We start from the raw sequence: 23391 nt of genomic DNA on the forward strand, positions 1-23391 counted from the left end.
CTACTTCTGGGACTAGGTTTCCAAACGTTGTTCTGGCAGCCAGAGCACAACAGCTGCTCAGCAATGTGGGGCTCCAGCAGCCCCAGAGGAGGAGGGTGCCGTGAGGCCCATACCCTGTGCCAAGCCCAGCACCTACCAGCTGCCTCCCTCCCCTTCCGTCAGAGCAGGACCCGCGTTAACCCTACCGGCACCAGCCGAGCCACTCAGAGAAGGGAGCTGGGTTTCCCAGAGGCTCACAAACACATAGCTAGTGGCTTCAACTCATCCACACCCTTTTCACTCCGTGATATTTTTCTATTATCCTGTCTTCGCTGATTGTGAACCAGTCTGCGGACCATTGTCTTCTCATCTTGTTTCTTTAACAGTCCTACTTCCCTTCCAGGCCTGCAAGCCATAGCCATTTATGTTGCAGTCTAACCCTTAAGTGATAATAGAGAAAAAACATACATTATAGCAAGTTAAGTGGATTCTAACATTTAGAGGAATCTATAATGATTAAAACGCTCTTTATTACATTGTTTCTCTATCTTTGCACAGAGTCATTAGCATTCTTGGATAGCACAAAGCATGAACAAAAACAGTGAGATTCCCACTTCTTGGGAGGCTGAGCAGGGAATGCCTCACTTCAGATGTTGATCCTATACCAAAAAAATGGAATGGAGAGTTCTGGGTTCCTATCCCTAGGAACCCAGCATAAGCCATGACCCATTTTGGGTGGGGCCTGGATCCCTAAGGACAAGAAGCTCTTAAGCCAAGCAGAAAACAAACAAAACAACACAGGCACAGATGTGAACAAATAAGGCAGACAAATCCACATATGGGGAGGCTCGGCCTCCCATTGTTCCCAGGAGGCAGGCTCCCTGAGGTCTTAAAGATGTCAGAGAGGAATCTACTGGCATGTTCCAAGTTGTGCAAACCCAGTGCTCACTGTGACTCTAGGAAAAATGGAGCAGAGACACAGGAATGCTTCTGATCTGCAAGAGAGATGACCCTCCACAGACACCAACTCAAGTGTGGTTTCCCCATAATTTCACTCAGATTTGCACCTAGAGGCTTTCTTTTATTAGTCCTCTGGCTGTTGGCTGAGTTGACAATTTGCACAGCCCCAATGGCAATGGCAGAAGGCTGGCCTGGGACTGGTTCATAAAGAGAAGGCACGTAGGACTAAATTACTTGGTGGGTTTGAAGGCAGGGAAGGAAAGACAGAGATAAAAAATCAGGAACAGACAGAGGTATCACCACAGAATTGCTTTTCTGCTTTTGTGAAGGCCATGATAACACCATCTTGGTGAATGCACTCTCACGACATAAGCAACAGCGCACTCAATTGTCAGCTCTTAGTTTCCTAAAATTAATTTTCATTTAGTATCAAAATACAAATTGTATTCATTATTAGTGGGGAATTTTTAAGAACAGAAAAATATATAAACACACTGTCCTAGCAGAATAATGATCTGATATCTGCATCTTCTGTTGATCAAGCTCATATGTATGTAATGAAAACATTTTAAATAATTATAAATAAACTTTGTGTTCTATTTTTTAATTGCCTATTTTTTTCATTTAACTTCAGAGTTTACATGTGTTTCATGCTTACAAGAGACTTCTGAGTGACCAGTTTTTAACTGATGCATAACTTTCCAATGACTGGAAGTTCCACCATTGACTAGGCCATTCTCTTACTATCAAATTTTCAGGTTGTGTGCATATTCTTTGTGAAGCCACATTTTGGTTCTGGTGAGCTGTTCCGTTAGGAGAAATTCCACTAAGAGTAAATAAAGGAAAAATAGTATTTTGTGGCTCCTGTTACATAATGTCATGTTGTCCTCTAGAAACATTTACATTGACTTTCAAAACAACCAGCCTCACAAAAATGTTGCCGTCTCTGGGAATTACTGATTTATTTTTTTTTTAATTTTGGCACATTAAAAATCTCCTGTCCTTACCCTTTAAGATGTCCATTATAATAATCATTAGAAAAAACTTTAAAAACCAGCATTCATTATGCTGACCCTAGGAAAACAATTCCGCTTCATTCCGCAAATTCTAAAGAATCCCATCCAGACATAATGCAATTTGGACGAGCCTGGAAGAGGAGGGTAGAGCGGGGTGCACTGTGCTGGTTAGGACAGCTACAGTGTTGCTGAACGTGAGGTAGGCTGAAGATCTCCACTAAAACCCGCACGACTGTAGAAGTGAGTTTGGTGTTATAAATGTGGAAACCTTTCCAGAAAAAAAAAAATTCAACAGAGAAACAGTCTCAAGGACTCCTCTCCAGGACTCTCTATACACACATGGCAATTAATGCTGTTGTTACTGTGGCTGCCAGTAATAATAACAACCTTCTAAGCACTCTAGGACAGGTGAACTCAGTCCTCACCACTCTAGTATGCTCACTCAGGGTGTAACGGAGCAGAAGCACACCGGGCTTAAGAGACTTGCTCAGGACTATACAGCTCATCTGCAAAGTCATACCCATGCCATCTAAATCCACAGCCTTTCCTTTCCTCAGCCACACTGTAGATCATTCTTTCAGTAAATTTTCAGTTCATATTTCTTCCATTTTAACCTCCCTTCCCCAGAAACTTCCACAGATCTTTCTTGGTCGACATACATACTGAGGGTAGGGTAGGGGGGCCATGGCGTCTTAAAAGAGCCCTCCACCTTCATCAGCTAACTACGAACTCAGCACTGACTCTGGGCATCTGATAACTGTGCTCTGTCAAAATGAGCTTCCATCCACCTGGACACCCCTTCACTCTCTGGGTAAGTTTTGCCCCTGCAATATGATGAATTATAAGAAATACGTATTTGGTCACTCAGGTGGCCAAATATATAATCCTCAGGTATATTTGGTCTTCATCCACTGTTCCTGAAAACACTTCAGAGCCTTAAAGTTGAAATGGGTGTCTTGTCATGTTGATGGACCCCCACCCAAGGGCTGGAATGGAGGCTGAGTCAGCCAATGGCCAATGGTTTTAGTTAAACATGACTAGCAATGAAGCCCTGACGAAAACCCATGAAATGAGCATATCTCCCCTTTTACATCCTGCTTCTCCGTTGGAGAGCTCACACTTTAGGGAACCAGAACATTCCACGGGCCACGGAGCTAGGCCCCAAGCTCCATGAGGATAGCAGCTCCTTTACTTGGGACCTTGTACATTACCTATGTATATACTCTATGTATCTTTTCACCTGGTTGTTAACTTGTATCCTTTATTAAATTGGTAAATATAAGTGTTTTCCTGAGTCCTGCAAGCTGATCTAGCAAATTAATGGAACCTAAGGGGAAGGTAGTTGGAACCTCCAATCTGTAGTTGCTAGGTCAGAAGCACAGCTTGGAACCAGCATCTGGAGTGGGCAGTGGAGGGCTGTGTTGTAGTTCAGAGCCCTTAACCTGGGATATCTGGTGCTGTCTCCAGACAGATAGCATCAGAACTGGGTTCTCCAACACCCTGCTGATGTTCCAAAATTGCTTGGTGTTGTGGGTGAGATGATCCCCCTCAAACACACATACACACACATTAGAATTGGGTCCAGGAACCCAAAAGGAGTTGGTATGGAACACAGCCTCCCTTCTCCAACTGAAGTGACTTGACAGGGGGCCAGATAGTAAGTTTAAAGCTTTCACTGTCCCTTCCAAGGAAATCACCAGATACATTTGCAAAAGAAACACTCCTAGTGGCCCACTCTGCCGTACCTGGTTTCTTCCCAATGGTATGGTCACGAGACCCACTTACAACAGTAGCCAAGGCCAGAGGTCCAGCCGAAACCCCACACCTTTGCCAGTGCAGCCCACATGAGCACAGGTCCTTGCTGCACTAGGAGCAGAGCAAACATTTACCCAGCTCTTCTTCAATCCCCTGGCCGTAAGAATATGAGAAATCATGCTCTATTTCCAGGAATTGTTAAAAACATTTATCAGACTAAGAAAGGCCTTGAATAAAGCCATCACAACTTACTTTGAATAAAAAGATAAGGAAAACATATCAAACATCTCAAATGTCCCACATATTTAGTTTGTTCATTTTCCAGATGGATGAAAATTTAGAAATTTATAGCATCGGTTCTATTATTCAAAAGCCCATGGAAGACACTAACTTTTCCCCTTGATTGCTTATTTCAATCAAATTTACATAGAAATAACCTTATACTTTAAAAGACTTTAAAAAAAGAAGAACTGACTAGGCAATACTCTAATTTCCTTTTACAAGTAGTTTTCAACATAGGGTCAGAGCATCAGAAATGCCTGGGTAGCTGGTTAAATGCCAATTACTGGCTTTATCCCAGGCCTACTAAAACAGAATTTCTGGAATAAGAGCTCAGGAATTGCAGATTTTAAGGGTCCCTTGGTTATTCTTACTCACTCTCATGTTTGAGAGCTGCTGTTCTAGCCTATCTAGCTCACATTGCCAGACTTGGAGGGCCTGGACGCAGACTAAAGTGCTAGAAATAACAGAAGCCGACCTGGCAGAGACTCTCCTCCTAAACTCTGGACAGATTTCTGCTCTACTCTGGCTATTCCTAATTTCCCACACTTCGCACAGAATTCACTTAAGTCAGGAGATCACTGGGTAGACTGAACTATGACCCAAAAGGCTTCTAAGGATCTGAACCTGTTCCTGAATGAAGATTTTACAAATGATCTAGAAACACTCATGATGCTTCTTTGTTCAGGAGGAAAACGAAGGGATGTTGATAATTTAGCCACTGAAATCCTGGGAGAGGGCCACGGAAGGGCAGAGGCGAGGTTAGATAGAATTTTAAAAGCCTGGCTGGCCATCTGGCAGGAGTGGCAAGGCCATTCTAATCTCTGGCATTATGTTTCCACGTAGAGAAGTAGCATTAGACTTTAAATAAGAGTTTTATGATTTATCCTTGATCTCAAATATTCTATAATATGCTGCTCACCACAATATTCAGGCCCATTTTAGTTCAAAGGCACCATTTATTTAGAAAATATCAACACAGTAACTATAAGGGATCTCAGAGCTCCTTGGTTTATTTTGCCTTTGTTTTAGAGGCAGGCAAAGGAGAACAATTATTGTAATTTTGATTCCTTAACATGGAGAATCCTGCCTACCTTGCAGACATCTCATTTCCAGTTGCGTTGGAAGGATGTTAATCAAACTCAACAGCACCTGTAATTAATTACTCGTTCATCCTTGTATTCATTCATTTAGCATAGGTATTCTCCTAGTTGTTGGGAAAAAGAGTGGTGAACCAACAGATACAGTCCCTGCTTATATAGAGGACTTGTGGTCTAATGAGGGAGCTTGTAAGTAAACAGGCAGTTTTGATATGGAATGACTGCTATGATAGGTTAATACAATCTCAGTGGGCAGAAGCCAGCTATGAGAACAAAGAAGACAAGAACTGGAGGCAGGGGACTTGTCAGGGGTCTTTGGCAACCATCCAGGTGAAAGAGTGGTACCAATGAGCATGGAGAACCATTGATCTCCTTTGAGGTGTTTTGCTCATTTTTCTAAGTATTGGAGTTAGTTAAGGGAGCCTACTCACTCACTTCGGTTAATGGATTCTAACCAATTAATCAATGGACATAAGGCCAAATGTGTACCAAAATATATTATGAGCTAGTAGAACTAGGCCTCCTCTCTCTGTTATCTCCTTATTCCTAGGACAGTGTCTTAGCCTGTTCGGGCTGTAATAGAACCGTAGACTGGATAGCTCATTATTAACAACAGAAATTTACCTCTCACAGTATGGAAGCCGGAAGTCTGAGATCAGCGTGTCAGTATGCTTGAGTTTTGTTGAGAGTCTCCTCTGGGTTGTAGACTGCTAACAGCTCACTGCATCCTCCCAGGGCAGAGAACAGAGAGGAGAAGCAAGCTCTCTCATGACTCTTACAGGGACGTTAATCCCATGAGGGCTATACTTTCATGACCTCATCTAATTCTAATTACCTCCTTCAGGCCCCACCTCCTGACTCATTATTGGGGAAGGAGTTGGTTTCAATATATGAATTCTGGGGAGATATAAACACTCAGTCTATGACAGGCAGGAAGCAGGAAATAGAAGGGTTGTTCCATAGCAGTCACATGCAACTTCACAAGGCACTCCTGTGGACCACAATTTTTTATGCTCTGCTAAATTCATGCCCTTTGAATACATTCTCCCACAAGACTCTGGGCTTGATTTTGTGTTATTCTTTGACAAAGAGAACACGCTGGAAGTTACAGCATGCCAGCTCTGAGCCTCACCTTCAAAAAGCCCTACGTTCTTCTTCCATGCTCTCTCAAAAATGCTGCTGCCTTGTGAGGAAGCTTGCGCAACATTGTGGAGGATGAGAAAGCTTAAGAAGACCCAGTTGTCCTTCTGGATTAACCTCAGCCAGATGAACTTTCAAAGATGTGTCACAGTCCAGCCAAAATGAGCAGAGTTGCCTACCTGACCCATAGCTGACCACTTACATATCAGTGAGCATAGATGAAATTAGGAGAACCAGCTGGTGGACCCATAAACCCATGTGTGATAATAAATGATGTTATTTTAAGCCACTGAGTTTCTGAGTGGTTTGTGGCACTGCAATATCTAACTGATAACAGTCCCTGAGGTCTAAGACATCCAAGAGATAGAGACTAGACAGAGGAGAGATGGTGCCACTTTCACTGCCATGACTTGTAGCTTATTACTACGGCCCAGTTGACATGAGGCTCTCTCTAGTTTAATCAACCATCACAAGGAGGTGAAGACATTGGAGAGAGGAATCAAATATTCCCTCTTATACTTCTGGAGACAGGATCGGAGGAAAGCCTTACTTGGAGGAAGAGCTTCTTTCTTCTGGGTACCAGGATTAGTGCCACACACTGTAACCCTCTGTGGACTCATCTTCAGATAAGTTTCTCTTTGGAAGATATAATGTCACCTGCTGGCTGTGCACTGGGTCGGACTGAAAAAATAAAAATAAAGACTCACCAAGGAAAGCCAACAGACTAGACTTTTCATCTCATTCCTTTATTTCTCCCCTAAAATACACCCATGCTAAGTGTAACAAAATATATATAAAAACAAGCTGTCAGGCTTCTGACACTGTTGAAGCCTGTAGGCAAATATTTCTGCTAAACTTTTGATAGAGCCCCAGGGACAGCAGGAAAGGGTCCTAAACTGGGAGGGATTGGCAGCTGGGCTGGAGCACAGCCCTCCGCTCCCTTCCCCTTTCACAAAGAAGGTTTTGTTTGGACTGTGGGGCATGGTGAGTGACTCCCAAAGAGCTGTGGGGATATGCCGTGTTCTGAGGGAACATCTGGGCTGTGGCTCAAGCCCAGCTGAAACCCTATCCTGGCTGAGCTGCTGTTCCAATGAATCAGGTGTAGGTATATTTTTCCAGGATGTTCAAAACCGCATCTTACCCTGAGAAACAGGGTTTTGTCCACAGAAGCTTTATTCCAAAGGGCAAATGAACCTCCTCGGTTCCCATGAAGCAGATGTTTACCGAGGCTTCATGCCCAAAGAATCAAATCCGAAGACTGAAAGCATCCTCCACACATCCTTCTTCTAAGTGCTTTAGGAGCCCTCACGAGCAAAATCTCTATTCTCGTCAGCAGATGCGCCCACGTGCCATCCTCACCTTGTGTTTTTAATAAAATCTCAAAAGGTTGATCCATCATTTTGAGCTGAAAGATTAATGTTTAAATCTTTCCCTTTTCTCTTCTTTTCAAGGAAATTTCCCATCACACTGTCAGGTTCTTGACTTCTTATCCCACCTTCGGATTGTGCTATTACTAATAGTAACACTTTTACTTTCAATACTCTTATTTTAATATCTATCACAGACTCCAGGGATGTAGTATGTTATTATACTACAAATATAAATATTTTCATTTAAAGAATCCTTAATATTTAAATTTCAAGTAGTAAATGTTATTTCCTATTTAAATGAGGTAACTGAGTCATGGATAGTTAGAAATGAATTTAGGGCCACATTCTAGGGTCTTGATGTGAATCCTTAACAGTGGATCATTGTGGTTAGGGGATGGTCCCACAAGAAGGTGGGGACCAGAACCAGTCTAGTGGAGTGGAGCAACAAACAGAGGAGAACACCAGGTGGAACAGTGGACTGCGCTCATCAGCAAAGAGCTACCATCAAATCTTGGAGCACCAGGCTAAATGCAGACCGGAGACAAGGTCAATCAGTAATCATGGTCTTCTTGCAGTAATAAACTGATATAAAACTTGTTTAGGAACTGTAATTTATGAGAGAATAATATTTTCCTACATAAAACTAAGTTCCATGAAACATAAGAATATGGATTTCAGATTGTAGCAGTTTTGGGCATGCTAATTTCCATCAGTAACAAATCAGATGCTCTTAAGGAAATGTGTATCTGAGTAGATACATTAGCATCGCACTTGTATTTAACCTACTATATTAGACACCTGCCTCCACAGCTTTCAGTTCCCTCCAAATACTCCTAGTGTCTTGATTCTACTTTGGGGAATTGACCTCTTTTCCATTCTCACTTTTGTAAACAGTTAGAGATGGACCCCATCTTCAACTGTTCATATGGGTCCAGACTGGCTTTAGTCAAGCATATAAACATTTTTTTAATCATTGTGATATATAACTAAATCAGGGCCAATGAAATTCAAGGGGAATATTTTGGGTGACTTCTGGCATAAAGGCATGCACTCTTTCAACAAAATTTTTAAGAAACTGGGTACTTGGTCATGTGCTAGGTTAAAGAGGCATTGATGAACAGAAAACCTTCCCTATCCTCAACATGCTCACAATGAGAGAGACAGTGCTATGAATAAACAATTAGGATAATTAGCACTGGACCAGAGATATTGATGAACTGCAGTGAAAGCAGAAAGGGGAGAATTCTCTTTGGTGTCTATGTTTGAGAAGGGATAAGGCAAGATAGGTGGGGAATCACTGTAGTTATACATATCAGAGTCACTTCCAAAAGGATGATGTGAGCCTCAGGTGTTTTTTTTCTGGCTTCCAATTGGCTGGGGTTACTTCTTTCCTGGATCTTCTGATGTGTCAGGGACTTTGGATATCCATTTCTGATTAGGCCAACTAGTTTATTCCCCAGAACTTGATTTGCTAATATTTGGGGGCCTAAATGAGAAATCTCATCTGACCTGATAATGTCTGTCCAAGGGATGAATACAAAGGAGGACAATTTAACATCACATGCAGGATTACTAAATGGAGAGAACTATAAGGAATAAAAATGGAAATTGAGTTTAAAAGAATAATCAAGTAATAAATTAATATGGAAATAACCTGAAATCTTCTGGAATGCTTACTGAACTGACTTAAAAATTTAAGGAATGCCACTGCAATAGCAATAAAATACAAGTCAGAAGTGATGAGATAAATGATTTTGAATGGGCAGATAGTGAATATTGGAACCTGAACCATAAAATACGTATAGATATTGGAACCTAACACAAGTTAATCAAGCCCTCCATTGATTTTCTTATATTCTGCAGGTATTTAGTGAATGTCTACTAAGTGCCCTGGACGAGTAACTGATTCTTGAACTGGCATCCATAAACTGAATTGGAAAGTAGACCCCTGGTTATTTTATTTTTATTTTGGTATCATTAATCTACGATTACAGAAAGAACATTATGTTTACTAGGTTCCCCCCTTCACCAAGTCCCCCCCACATACCCCTTCACAGTCACTGTCCATCTGTGTAGTAAGATGCTGTAAAATCACTACTTGTCTTCTCTGTGTTGCACAGCCCTCCCTGTGCCCCCCACGCACTATACATGCTAATCGTAATGCCCTGTTTCTTTTTCCCCGCCCTTATGCCTCCCTTTCCACGCATCGTCCCCAGTCCCTTTCCCTTTGGTAACTATTAGTCCCTTCTTGGGTTCTGTGATTCTGCTGCTGTTTTGTTCCTTCATTTTTCCTTTGTTCTTATACTCCACATATGAGTGAAATCATTTGGTACTTGTCCTTCTCCACCTGGCTTATTTCACTGAGCATAATACCCTCTAACTCTATCCATGTTGTTGCAAATGGTAGGATCTGTTTTTTTTCTTATGGCTGCATAATATTCCATTGTGTATATGTACCACATCTTCTTTATCCATTCATCTACTGATGGACATTTAGGTTGCTTCCATATCTTGGCTATTGTAAACAGTACAGTGATAAAGATAGGGGTGCATCTGTCTTTTTCAAACTGGAGTGCTGCATTCTTAGGGTAAATTCCTAGAAGTGGAATTCCTGGGTCAAATGGTATTTCTATTTTGAGCATTCTGAGGAGCCTCCATACTGCTTTCCACAATGGTTGAACTAGTTTACATTCCCACCAGCAGTGTAGGAGGGTTCCCCTTTCTCCACAACCTCACCAACATTTGTTGTTGTTTGTCTTTTCTATGATGGCAATCCTTACTGGTGTGAGGTGATATCTCATTGTGATTTTAATTTGCATTTCTCTGATGATTAGCGATGTGGAGCATCTTTTCATGTGCCTGTTGGCCATCTGGATTTCTTCTTTAGAGAACTGTCTGTTCAGCTCCTCTGCCCATTTTTTAATTGGATTATTTGCTTTTTGTTGGTTGAGGCATGTGAGCTCTTTATATATTTTGGATGTCAGTCCTTTATCGGATCTGTCATTTATGAATATGTTCTCCCATACTGTAGGATACCTTTTTGTTCTATTGATGGTGTCCTTTGCTGTACAGAAGCTTTTTAGCTTGATATAGTCCCACTTGTTCACTTTTGCCTTTGCTTCCCTTGCCCGGGGAGATATGTTCATGAAGAAGTCACCCATGTTTATGTCCATGAGATTTTTGCCTATGTTTTTTTATAAGAGTTTTATGGTTTCATGACTTACATTCAGGTCTTTGATCCATTTGGAGTTTACTTTTGTGTATGGGGTTAGACAGTGATCCAGTTTCATTCTCTTACATGAAGCTGTCCAGTTTTGCCAGCACCATCTGTTGAAGAGACTGTCATTTCCCCATTGTATGTCCATGGCTCCTTTATCAAATATTAATTGACCATATATGTTTGGGTTAATGTCTCGAGTCTCTATTCTGTGCCACAGGTCTGTGGCTCTGTTCTTGTGCCAGTACCAAATTGTCTTGATTACTGTGGCTTTGTAGTAGAGCTTGAAGTTGGGGAGCAAGATCCCCCCCACTTTATTCTCCCTTCTCAGGATTGCATTGGCTATTCGGGGTCTTTGACGGTTCCATATGAATGTTTGAACTATTTGTTCCAGTTCATTGAAGAATGCTGTTGGTAATTTGATAGGGATTGCATCAAAACTGTATATTGCTTTGGGCAGGATGGCCATTTTGACGATATTAATTCTTCCTAGCCAGGAGCATGGGATGAGTTTCCATTTGTTAGTGTCCTCTTTAATTTCTCTTAAGAGTATCTTAGAGTTTTCAGGGTATAGGTCTTCCACTTCTTTGGTTAGGTTTATTCCTAGGTATTTTATACTTTTCGATGCAATTGTGAATGGAATTGTTTTCCTGATTTCTCTTTCTATTGGCTCTTTGTTAATGTATAGGAAAGCCACAGATTTCTCTGTGTTAATTTTGTATCCTGCAACTTTGCTGAATTCCGATATTAGTTCTAGTAGTTTTGCGGTGGAGTTTTTAGGGTCTTTTATGTACAATATCATGTCATCTGTGAATAGTGACAGTTTGACTTCTTTACCAATCTGGATTCCTTGTATTTCTTTTTTTTGTCTGATTGCCGTGGCTAGGACCTCCAGTACCACTTTGAATAACAGTGGGGAGAGTGGGTATCCCTGTCTTGTTCCCGATCTCAGAGGAAAATGTTTCAGCCTCTCGCTGTTCAGTATGATGTTAGCTGTGGGTTTATCATATATGGCCTTTATTATGTTGAGGTACTTGCCCTCTATGCCCATTTTGTTGAAAGTTTTTATCATGAATGGATGTTGAATTTTGTCAAATGCTTTTTCAGCATTTATGGAGATGATCATGTGTTTTTTGTCTTTCCTTTTGTTGATGTGGTGGATGATGTTGATGGATTTTCAAATATTGTACCATCCTTGCATCCCTGGGATGAATCCCACTTGGTCATGGTGTATGATCCTCTTGATGTATTTTGGAATTCAGTTTGCTAATATTTTGTTGAGTATTCTTGCATCTACGTTCATCAGGGATATTGGTCTGTAGTTTTCTTTTTTGGTGGGGTCTTTGTCTGGTTTTGGTATTAGGGTGATGCTGGCTTCATAGAATGAGTTTGGGAGTATTCCCTCCTCTTTTATTTTTTGGAAAACTTTAAGGAGAATGGGTGTTATGTCTTCTCTGTGTGTCTGATAAAATTCCGAGGTAAATCCATCTGGCCCGGGGGTTTCATTCTTGGGTAGTTTTTTGATTACCGATTCAATTTCGTTGCTGGTAATTGGTCTGTTTAGATTTTCTGTTTCTTTCTGTGTCAGTCTTGGAAGGTTGTATTTTTCTAGGAAGTTGTCCATTTCTCCTAGGTTTTCCAGCTTGTTAGCATATAGGTTTTCATAGTATTCTCTAATAATTCTTTGTATTTCTGTGGGGTCTGTCGTGATTTTTCCTTTCTCGTTTCTGATTCTGTTGATGTGTGTTGACTCTCTTTTTTTCTTAATAAGTCTGGCTAGAGGCTTATCTATTTTGTTTATTTTCTCGAAGAACCAGCTCTTGGTTTCATTGATTTTTTCTATTGTTTTATTCTTCGCAATTTTATTTATTTCTTCTCTGATCTTTATTATGTCCCTCCATTTGCTGACCTTAGGCCTCATTTGTTCTTCTTTTTACCAATTTCAATAATTGTGACATTAGGCTATTCATTTGGGATTGTTCTTCCTTCTTTAAATATGCCCGGATTGCTATATACTTTCCTCTTAAGACTGCTTTTGCTGCGTCCCACAGAAGTTGGGGCTTTGTGTTATTGTTGTCATTTGTTTCCATATATTGCTGGATCTCCATTTTAATTTGGTCATTGATCCATTGATTATTTGGGAGCATGTTGTTAAGCCTCCATGTGTTTGTGAGTCTTTTTGCTTTCTTTGTACAATTTATTTCTAGTTTTATACCTTTGTGGTCTGAAAAGTTGGCTGGTAGGATTTCAATTTCTTGGAATTTACTGAGGTTCTTTTTGTGGCCCAGTGTGTGGTCTATTCTGGAGAATGTTCCATATGCACTTGAGAAGAATGTGTATCCTGTTGCTTTTGGGTGTAGAGTTCTATAGATGTCTATTAGGTCCATCTGTTCTAGTGTGTTGTTCAGTGCCTCTGTGTCCTCACTTATTTTCTGTCTGGTGGATCTGTCCTCTGGGGTAAGCAGTGTGTTAAAGTCTCCCAAAATGAATGCATTGCATTCTATTTCCTCCTTTAATTCTGTTAGTATTTGTTTCACATATATTGGTGCTCCTGTATTGGGTGCATATATGTTTATAATGGTTATATCCTCTTGTTGGACCGAGCCATTTATCATTATGAATGTCCTTCTTTATCTCTTGTTACTTTCTTTATTTTGAAGTCTATTTTGTCTGATACTAGTATTGCAACACCTGCTTTTTTCTCTCTGTTGCTTGCATGAAATATCTTTCTCCAACCCTTGACTTTTAATCTGTGCATGTCTTTGGGTTTGAGGTGAGTCTCTTGTAAGCAGCACATAGATGGGTCTTGCTTTTTTCTCCATTCTATTACTCTGTGTCTTTTGATTGGTGCATTCAGTCCATTTACATTTAGGGTGATTATTGAAAGATATGTACTTATTGCCATTGCAGGCTTTAGATTTGTGGTTACCAAAGGTTCAAGGTTAGCTTGTTTACTACCTTACTGTCTGACCTCACTCGCTTATTGAGCTGTTATAAACACAGTCTGATGATTATTTCTTTCCATTCTTTTCCCTCCTCCTCCATTCTTCATATGTTGGGTGTTTTGTTCTGTGCTCTTTTTAGGAGTGCTCCCATCTAGAGCAGTCCCTGTAAGATGTCCTGTAGAGGTGGTTTGTGGGAGGCAAATTCCCTCAACTTTTGCTTGTCTGGGAATTGTTTAATCCCTCCTTGATATTTAAATGATAATCGTGCTGGATACAGTATCCTTGGTTCAAGGCCCTTCTGTTTCATTGCATTAAATATATCATGCCATTCTCTTCTGGCCTGTAAGGTTTCTGTTGAGAAGTCTGATGATAGCCTGATGGGTTTTCCTTTGTAGGTGACCTTTTTACTCTCTCTGGCTGCCTTTAATACTCTGTCCCTGTCCTTGATCTTTGCCATTTTAATTATTATGTGTCTTGGTGTTGACCTCTTTGGATCCCTTCTCTCGGGAGTTCTGTGTGCCTCTGTAGTCTGAGCAACTATTTGCTCCCCCAGTTTTGGGAAGTTCTCAGCAATTATTTCTTCAAAGACACTTTCTACCCCTTTTTCTCTCTCTTCTTCCTTTGGTACCCCTATAATGCGGATATTGTTCCTTTTGGATTGGTCACACAGTTCTCTTAATATTGTTTCATTCCTAGAGATCCTTTTATCTCTCTCTGCATCAGCTTCTATGCGTTCCTGTCCTCTGGTTTCTATTCCATCAATGGCCTCTTGCATCTTATCCATTCTGCTTATAAATCTTTCCAGAGTTTGTTTCACTTCTGTAATCTCCCTCCGGACATCTGTGATCTCCCTCCGGATGTCTGTAATCTCCCTCTGGACTTCGTCCCTTAGCTCTTGCATATTTCTCTGCAGCCCTGTCAGCGTATTTATGATTTTTATTTTGAATTCTTTTTCAGGGAGACTGGTTAGGTCTGCCTCTGCAGATCCTTTCTCAGGTGTAACTATCTTGGACTGGACCAGATTATTTTTGCCTTTTATTGGTGATAGCAGTGGCTGTAGGCAGGTTGCGGGTGTGCCAGCTGGGAGAAGAAAGTCCTTTCCTGCTTGCTGGATGCCTTGCCCTTCTCCACTGCCTGTGACGGCTACCTGCACTACTGGAGCAGCCATCGGGTTAATCTCCTAAGCTGCTGTGTGTGGGGTGTCCGTCAGAGCGGCACGGAGCCCTGCGGGGAGTGGCAGCCATGCCAGGTGCGCTCCTCCGTGCTAGCGGTGACCCTGCCAGGCAGCTGTGTGGCAGCAGCGGCCTTTGGGTCTGGCCCAGGCAGCTGTGCATTGGGCTGGGATTCTGGTTGGCTCCTGGGAGCGTGCCTGCTCCCTCTGGCTCCGCTGCTGGTGCACGTGGGGCTTATCCACGCAGGCTTCTACCGGGCTCTGGCTTCACTGCCGCTGGTGCGCGTGAGCCGCGCCCGGGCTGTTCAGTTGTGCTGCTGCAGGCTAGCACAAGCCTCTCCTGCGGCACACGGATCTGCTCTTGGTTCCTTCCAGCGCTTCCGCCCCCGGTGTGCGCTCCCACTCTCCTACTACCGGGCCCATTTGTCGGGGTCCGCGCCAGTTGGAGGAACGACTGGCAGGCTGCCTAGTCCTGTGAGGGGCTTCAGAGCTGCACTGCCTCTGTTTAGGGCGCCTAAGTTTCCCTGGTATTCCCAGCTGCCAGGACAACTTCGTCCAGCTATGGGGTCCCTGTCCCTTTAAGACTTGCAGAAAGCACTCGCTTTTCTTTTGTCTCAGGGGTGCCAGTTGCGGGGACCTGCCCACAAGTTTTGCTTTTCTGTTTCTCTAGTATCCAGCACCCCGTGCACCTGTGTCTGCGTTCTGGGTGCGGATTTCTAGAGCTGGTTGTTTAGCAGTCCTGGGCTTTCACTCCCTCCTCATTCCGACTCCTTTCTTCCCGCTCGGTTTTGGGGTGGGGGAGCATTCAGGTCCCACCTGGCTGTGGCTTGTATCTTACCCCCTTCATGTGATGCTGAGTTCTCACAGATGTAGATGTATCCTGGCTGTTGTACTGCATCCACTGGTGACTCTTTTAGGAATAGTTGTATTTATTGTATTTTCATAAATATATATATGTTTTGGGGAGGAGATTTCGTATGAACTACTCACGCTGCCATTTTCCCGTGTTCCTCGACCCCTGGTTATTTTTTTAATGGAAAACTAAAATTCAGGCTAAGATATTTATACTGAACAATACATTTACAAAGAACCCTTTACTATACATTTGACTCAAGCACCAATTTTGCATTTTCAGTAATTTTCTATTACCATTAAGTATGTCTTATATGATCACACCTGAATACTGGGAAGAGTTCATAGCTATAGAGAAGCCTATGCAATCTCTCAATTTCATAGATAATGCATTTGATGTGACAGTATTTATTTACATAATGAAAACTTGAGCTCAGAAAATGTTTTCTATGAGCTTGTGATTAAAACTCAGGTTGAGAAGTCAACAATACCTAAGCTAATATCCAGGCTCAGTTAGTTACTAGGTAAGGAAAGTTATCTAAACTTTCTAAGCCTTTATATCTTTATATGTAAAATGGAGAAATAATACCTAAATTTTAGTTATTAAAATGATTAAGGAAGGCACTTTCTTTATAGATTATAGTGCTTGACATACTACAGGGACTCAATGAGAATTGAATGAGTGAGTGAACAGATGAATAAATGAATTATAGAAAGAAACAAGGCAGAGAAATGACATATGACTAGATTTCTTTATTTTGGGAAACTGTTTTTCACCATGGAAAAATGTTAGGTACATTACAGGCATGCGTAGAAGTCTCAAGACTCATGTTATATCCTAAATTCTGGGTAATTGATTTTACCTAATGAGAGTTATACATAAAAATTATCACAAAATGTGATTTAAGTTGTGTGTCATGGTATACTTTTTCATACTTATGAATTTATTTTTCAGGGTATAGTATCTGTGTGCATATAGCTTATTTATATATATCTAAATATAAAAGAATTTGAATTACTGTGCCAGTTTATAGCTGAATAGTTTACAGGCAAATTGCTTCTTGATAACTTTGCTATTTTTTTTATCTATGAGAGGGCTATTTTGCTTACATCTATTTTAAATTATTTCTTAGGCCAAAGGGTATATCTTCGTCTTAAAAAAAGTTTTTTAATAGTTTACAAAAAATGCACTAAGATTTATTACATCTTATGAAACTGGTTTTATTAATTTGTATCCATACTTCAAATAACTTTCTTTTATAAAGTACTTGAATTCAATAATTAAGCAGAAATACTAACAGCAAAAATTTAAAGCAGTAGACATGGGCATTCCAATTTTTACTTTATCAGCTATGAGTCTTTAATATCTACTTTTATATTAAGTTTCAAGCAAGAAAGCAAAGAAGAGGAAGAAGACAATAATTCAGGGGTTCTTTACAGTTTTACAAAGTGTTATCATGTCCTCCTGCAAATATGTAAACCACTGTCTTGTTTCTCATGGATCATCCTTAAGGGCTATACAGAGTGTTTCCAGCTCTACAGAACCACTTATTCTTACTGTCTTGATGTACTGTTCTTAGCCCATCCCTACCTCAAGGCAAGACAAATGTCTAAATGTTTGGGCAGGAGTAGGTCTTAAGTCTTAGCTTTCCATTGCCTGTAAACAGAATCCAACATAACAAGCAAAGTGATCTGTGCAATTCTGTTTCGCAAAGAAAGTTATCTCATTCCTCTGTAATGTGATTAAAAATGTTTTCATTACATTAATAGCAACATAACTTCTCTCATGGAGGAAGCTGTCCTTGTGAAAATATCTTTAAGAGCCAGCTTGGGATGGATGAGATGGCATGGTGAACCAATTGCTAATGTAGCACTTGTTTCTCCTCCCTGTATCTACCCAGCTTACAACGTGTCAATGGGAGATGGAGTCTATTTATTCCCCATTAAATCCAAACTGATCTTATAATTTGCTTTGGCCAACAGAATATGATGGAAGTGACATTTTACCAGTTCTGAAGGCAGTCCTCAAGGGACTGTGCACATTTGTTCTTATTCTCTTGAAATCCAGCTCTGCCATGCAAACCAGTGCCATGCAAGGCTAGCACTTTAGATGGTGCTGGACCCATGGCCCAAGCCCCTTCATTTCCATAGCCACCATTCACATCAGCCATGCCACTGAGGTCATTCTAGATCAAGCAACCTCTAGTTGACCAATCAGCTGACTGCAAATGCATGAGCAAAGCCAGCCATGATCAGCAGAACTTGCATATAAAATACCACTTAGCTAATAAACAGACCAGTGAACAACAAAGTTTATTTTTAAGTCGCTAGATTTTGATGTGGTTTGTTACTCAGCAATAGCTAATAGATTATACCCATAAACAGGAATATCAGCAAGTATCAGGATATCAAAGGCTGTGGAAAGCTGTTCTGCAGGTGCAAGAGAGGAATAATATTATTTCTTGCATAATATAGGTGAGCTGTAAGGACAAGTGGTAGGAAGAAAAGACAGGAGCAATGAGAAAGGAGGACCAGCAAAATGGGGAGCATATGTGACTTATATGGGAAGGCCAGGGACACTCTATGGTGGCAGTGTCCAAAGTGTGTTTAAGAATGATAAGATCTACATAAATCATCAACGCAGCAGATGAGTAGACAGAGGTCCTGTTGTGGTTGGTTGTGACAATGAGCAAGGGGGTAGGGGTGGGCATTTCTATGGAGTAAAGTGATGACATAAAGATAGCATGCTTGGAGATCAGAGCCTGCTATAGGTATATAACTCTCCATTTCTGTTCCATCATATGGAATTCACAAAAAATACTAAGGAGTGTTAGGTCTTCCAGGGACTGTTTCTATAAGGTTGGGAGGAAAAAGTTGAGCTATGTGTGGCTTCATCTTCAGTGAGACAGAAATCTGCAGTGGACAACTGAATAGCATTCCTCTCACTGAAAGGGTTCAGTGACTATATCACAACAAATCAAACACTGAAGCCTTAGCTCATGTAATTCTCCTGACAATCTAAAAAGACATTATTGGTCAGTGAGGGGGAAAAAGATGGCAGCATGAGAAGTGAGGCAGAAACCTCCTATAATCGCACTAGGCTAGCAGGAGGGTGGCCCCACCTGTGGCAGGTACAGGGGCATAATGCAGAGGCTCCTCTCTACACACTCAGCCCACTGGCCCTGGCAATGGAGGCAGGCACTGCAGCCAGGAAGTGGGAAAGAGCTCTTTCCTTCCAGCAGTCACCAGTGCCACTCGCCTGCAACCCCTGGAAATGCTCCAGGTGCTGGGCAGCTCCAGAGAGTAGAGCTTCTGGGCACTGGAGGATGATGCCTACACAAAGCTATTATTAGGAATATGAAACAGCAAAAGAATCCTGTACAAACGACAATCCCTGAAACACCAGGAACAGGGCAAAGTGAAACTGAAATAATCAATCTTCTTGATAAAGATTACAAAATAAAAATTATAAACATGCTTGCAGAGCTACCGAAAAATATTCAAGATCTCAGGGAGGACTTTAAGGAAGAGATAGAAACTTTGAAAAACACAGTAACTCAAATGAAACATACAATGGAAGGATTTAAAAGCAGATTAAATGAGGTAGAGGAGATAGTAAATGAAATATAAATTAGAGAACAGGAATACAAAGAAGCTGAGGCACAGAGAGAAAAAAGGATCTCTAGGAATGAAAGAAAAATAAGAGAATTGTGTGAGCAAATGGAACAATATTTGCATTATAGGGCTATGAGAAGAAGGAGAAAGAGAAAAGGGGATAGAAACTTTATTTGAGGAAATAATTGCTGAAAAATTCCCAAGTCTTGGGAAGGAAATAGTCTCGCAGGCCATGGAAGTGCAGAGATCTCCCAATACGAGGGACCCAAGGAAGACAACACCAAGGCATATAATGATTAAAATGGCAAACATAAAGGAAGAGGACAGAGTATTAAAAGAAGCCAGAGAGAGAAAAAAGATCACCTACAAAGGAAAACCCATCAAGCTATCATCAGACTTCTCAGCAGAAGCCTTACAGGCCAGAAGGGAGTGGCATGATGTATTTAATGCAATGAAACAGAAGGGCCTCCTACCAAGAATACTCTATCTGGCAAGATTATCATTTAAATTTGAAGGAGGGATTAAACAATTTCTAGATAATCAGTAGTTGAGGGAATTCACCACTCACAAACCATCTCTACAGTGTATTTTGGAGGGACCGCTATAGATGGACGTGCTCCTAAGGCTTAATAGCTGTCACCAGAGAAAATAAAACCACAATAGAGAAAGTAGAACAATTAATTATTAAATAGATGCAAAATCAAATCAACTATTACAAAGTCAGTCAAGTGATACACAAAGAGTACAGAATATGATACCTAACATATAAAGAGTACAGGAGGGAGAAAAAGAAGGGAGGGAAAAAAAGAAGAAACTTCAGATTGTGCTTGAAATAGCATACTAAGTGAATTAAGTGAGATGGTTAGATAGTAAAGAAGCTGCCCTTGAACCTTTGGTAACCACCAATCTAAAGCCTGCAGTGGCAATAAGTACATATTTATTGATAATCACCCTAAATGTAAATGGACTGAATGCACCAATCAAAAGACATAGTGTTACTGAATGGATAAAAAATCAAACCTGTCTATATGCTGCCTACAAGAGACCTACTTCAAACCCAAAGACATACACAGACTAAAAGTGAAGGGATGGAAAAAGATGTTTCAGGCAAATAATAAGGAGAAGAGCAGGAATTGCAGTACTTATATCAGACAAAATAGACTCCAAAACAAAGAAAGTAACAAGAGACAAAGAGGACATTACATAATGATAAAGGCATCAGTCCAACAAGAGGATATAACCATTCTAAATATCTATGTACCCAACATAGGAGCACCTACGTATGTGAAACAAATACTAACAAAATTAAAGGGGGAATTAGAATGTAATGCATTCATTTTAGGAGACTTCAACACACCACTCACTCCAAAGGACAGATCAACCAGACCAAAAAGAAGTAAGGAGACAGAGGCACTGAACAACACATAAGAACAGATGGACCTAACAGACATCTACAGTACTCTACACCCAAAAGCAACAGGATAAAAATTCTTCTCAAGTGCATGTGGAACATTTTCCACAACAGATCACATACCAGGCCAAAAAAAGAGCCACAGAAAATTCAGAAGGACTGAAATTGTACCAACCAGCTTCTCAGAACACAAAGGTATGAAACTAGAAATAAATTATGTAAAGAAAACAAAAAAGCCCACAAACACATGGAGGCTTAACAAAATGCTTCTAAATAATCAATGGATCAATGACCAAATAAAAATAGAGATCAACCAATATATGGAGACAAATGAAAACAACAAATCAACACCACAAAATCTGTAGGAGGCAGTGAAGGCCTTTTAAGAGGGAAGTATACAGCAACACAGGCTTATCTTAAGAAAGAAGAACAATCCCAAATGAACAGTCTAAACTCACAATTAATGAAATTACAATAAGAAGACCAAATGAGGCCCAAAGTCAGTAGAAGGAGGGACATAATAAAGATCAAACCATAAATAAATAAAATTCAGAATAATAAAATAATAGAATCAATGAAACCAGGAGCTGGTTCTTTGAGAAAATAAACAAAATAGATAAACCCCTGTCAAAGTTATCAAGAAAAAAAGAGTCTACACACAAACAGAATCAGAAATGAGAAAGGAAAAGTTACTACAGACACCACAGAAATAAAAATAATTATTAGAGAATACTATGAAAACTTATATGCTAACAAATTGGATAACCTAAAAGAAATGGACAACTTTCTAGAAAAATACAACTTTCTAAGACTGACCCAGGAAAAAACAGAAAGTCCGAACAGACCAATTAGCAGCAATGAAATTGAACTGGTAATCAAAAAACTACCTAAGAACAAAACCCATGGACTAGATAGCTTCAGAGCTGAATTTTTCTTTCATGTTCTTTTTATTTTTTTATTTTAGAAGGATCATTTTTTTATTAATGTATTATTGATATACACTCTTATGAAGGTTTCACATGAAAAACAATGTGGTTACTACATTCACCCATATTAACGAGTCCTCACCCGATACCCCATTGCAGTCACTGTCCATCAGTGTAGTAAGATGCCACAGAGCCACTATTTGCCTTCTCTGTGCTACACTGTCTTCCTCAGGATCCCCCTCACACCATGTGTGCTAATAATAATAATAACCCTCAATCTCTTTCTCCCTCCCTCCCCACATGCCCACCCCCATCCCTCCCCTTTGTTAACTGCTAGTCCCATCTTGAAGTCTGTGAGTCTGCTGCTGTTTTGTTCCTTCAGTTTTGCTTCATTGTTACACTCCAAAAATGAGGGAAATCATTTGGTACTTGTTTTTCTCCACCTGGCTTATTACACTGAGCATAATATCCTCCAGCTCCATCCATGTTGTTGCAAATGGTAGGATTTATTTCTTTGTTATGGCTTAATACTATTCCATTGTGTATATGTACCACCTCTTCTTTATCCATTCATTTACTGATGAATACTTAGGTTGCTTCCATATCTGACTATTGTAAATAGCACTACAATAAACATAGGGGTGCATATATCTTTTGAATCTGAGAACTTGTATTCTTTGGTTAAATTCCTAGAAGTGGAATTCCCAGGTCAAATGGTATTTCTATTTTTAGTTTTCTGAGGAACCACCATATTGCTTTCCAAAATGGTTGAATTAACTTACATTCCCACAAACAGGGTAGGAGGTTCCCCTTTCTCCATCAGCATTTGTTGTTCTTAGTCTTTTGGATGTTGGCCATCCTAACTGGTGTGAGGTAATATCTCATTGCAGTTTTAATTTGCATTTCCCTGATAATTAGTGATGTGGAGCATCTTTTTCATGTGCCTGTTGGCCATCTGAATTTCTTCTTTGGAGAATTATCTGTTCATATCCTCCACCCATTTTTTAATCAGGTTATTTGCTTTTTGGGTGTTGAGGCATGTGAGTTCTTTATATATTTTGGATGTTAATCCCTTGTCAGATGTGTCATTTACAAATATATTCTCCCATACTGTAGGATGCCTTTTTGTTCTGTTGATGGTGCCCTTTACTGTACAGAAGCTTTTTAGTTTGATGTAGTCCCACGTGTTCATTTTTGCCTTTGTTTCCCTTGCTTGAGGACATGTGTTCAGGAAAAAGTTGCTCATGTTTATATTCAGAAGATTTTTGTCTGTGTTTTCTTCTAAGAGTTTTATGGTTTCATGACTTACATTCAGGTCTTTGATCCATTTCGAGTTTACTTTTGTGTATGGGGTTAGACAATAATCCAGTTTCACTGTCCTGCATGTAGCTGTCCAGTTTTGCCAACACCAGTTGTTGAAGAGGCTGTCATTTCCAATTGTAAGTCCATGGCTCCTTTATCATATATTAATTGACCATATATGCTTGGGTTTATATCTGGCCTCTCTAATCTGTTCCATTGGTCTATGTTTCCGTTCTTGTGCCAGTACCAAACTGTCTTGATTACTGTAGCATGACTTTGTAGTAGAGCTTGAAGTTGGGGAGTGTAATCCCCCTAGCTTTATTCTTCCTTCTTGGGATTGCTTTGGCTATTTG

The 23391-nt window shown here is 40.5% G+C and overlaps 1 long non-coding RNA gene across 1 annotated transcript in view; it reads right to left on the reverse strand.

Moving 5' to 3' along the window:
• LOC118920300 (uncharacterized) overlaps positions 1-23391 on the reverse strand; it is a 219772-nt gene that overhangs the window by 66052 nt on the left and 130329 nt on the right. The gene's annotated exons all lie outside the window — the stretch shown is intronic.

The sequence above is a fragment of the Manis pentadactyla genome, chromosome 5 (assembly GCF_030020395.1).
Source record: "Manis pentadactyla isolate mManPen7 chromosome 5, mManPen7.hap1, whole genome shotgun sequence".
Lineage (NCBI taxonomy): Eukaryota > Metazoa > Chordata > Mammalia > Pholidota > Manidae > Manis > Manis pentadactyla.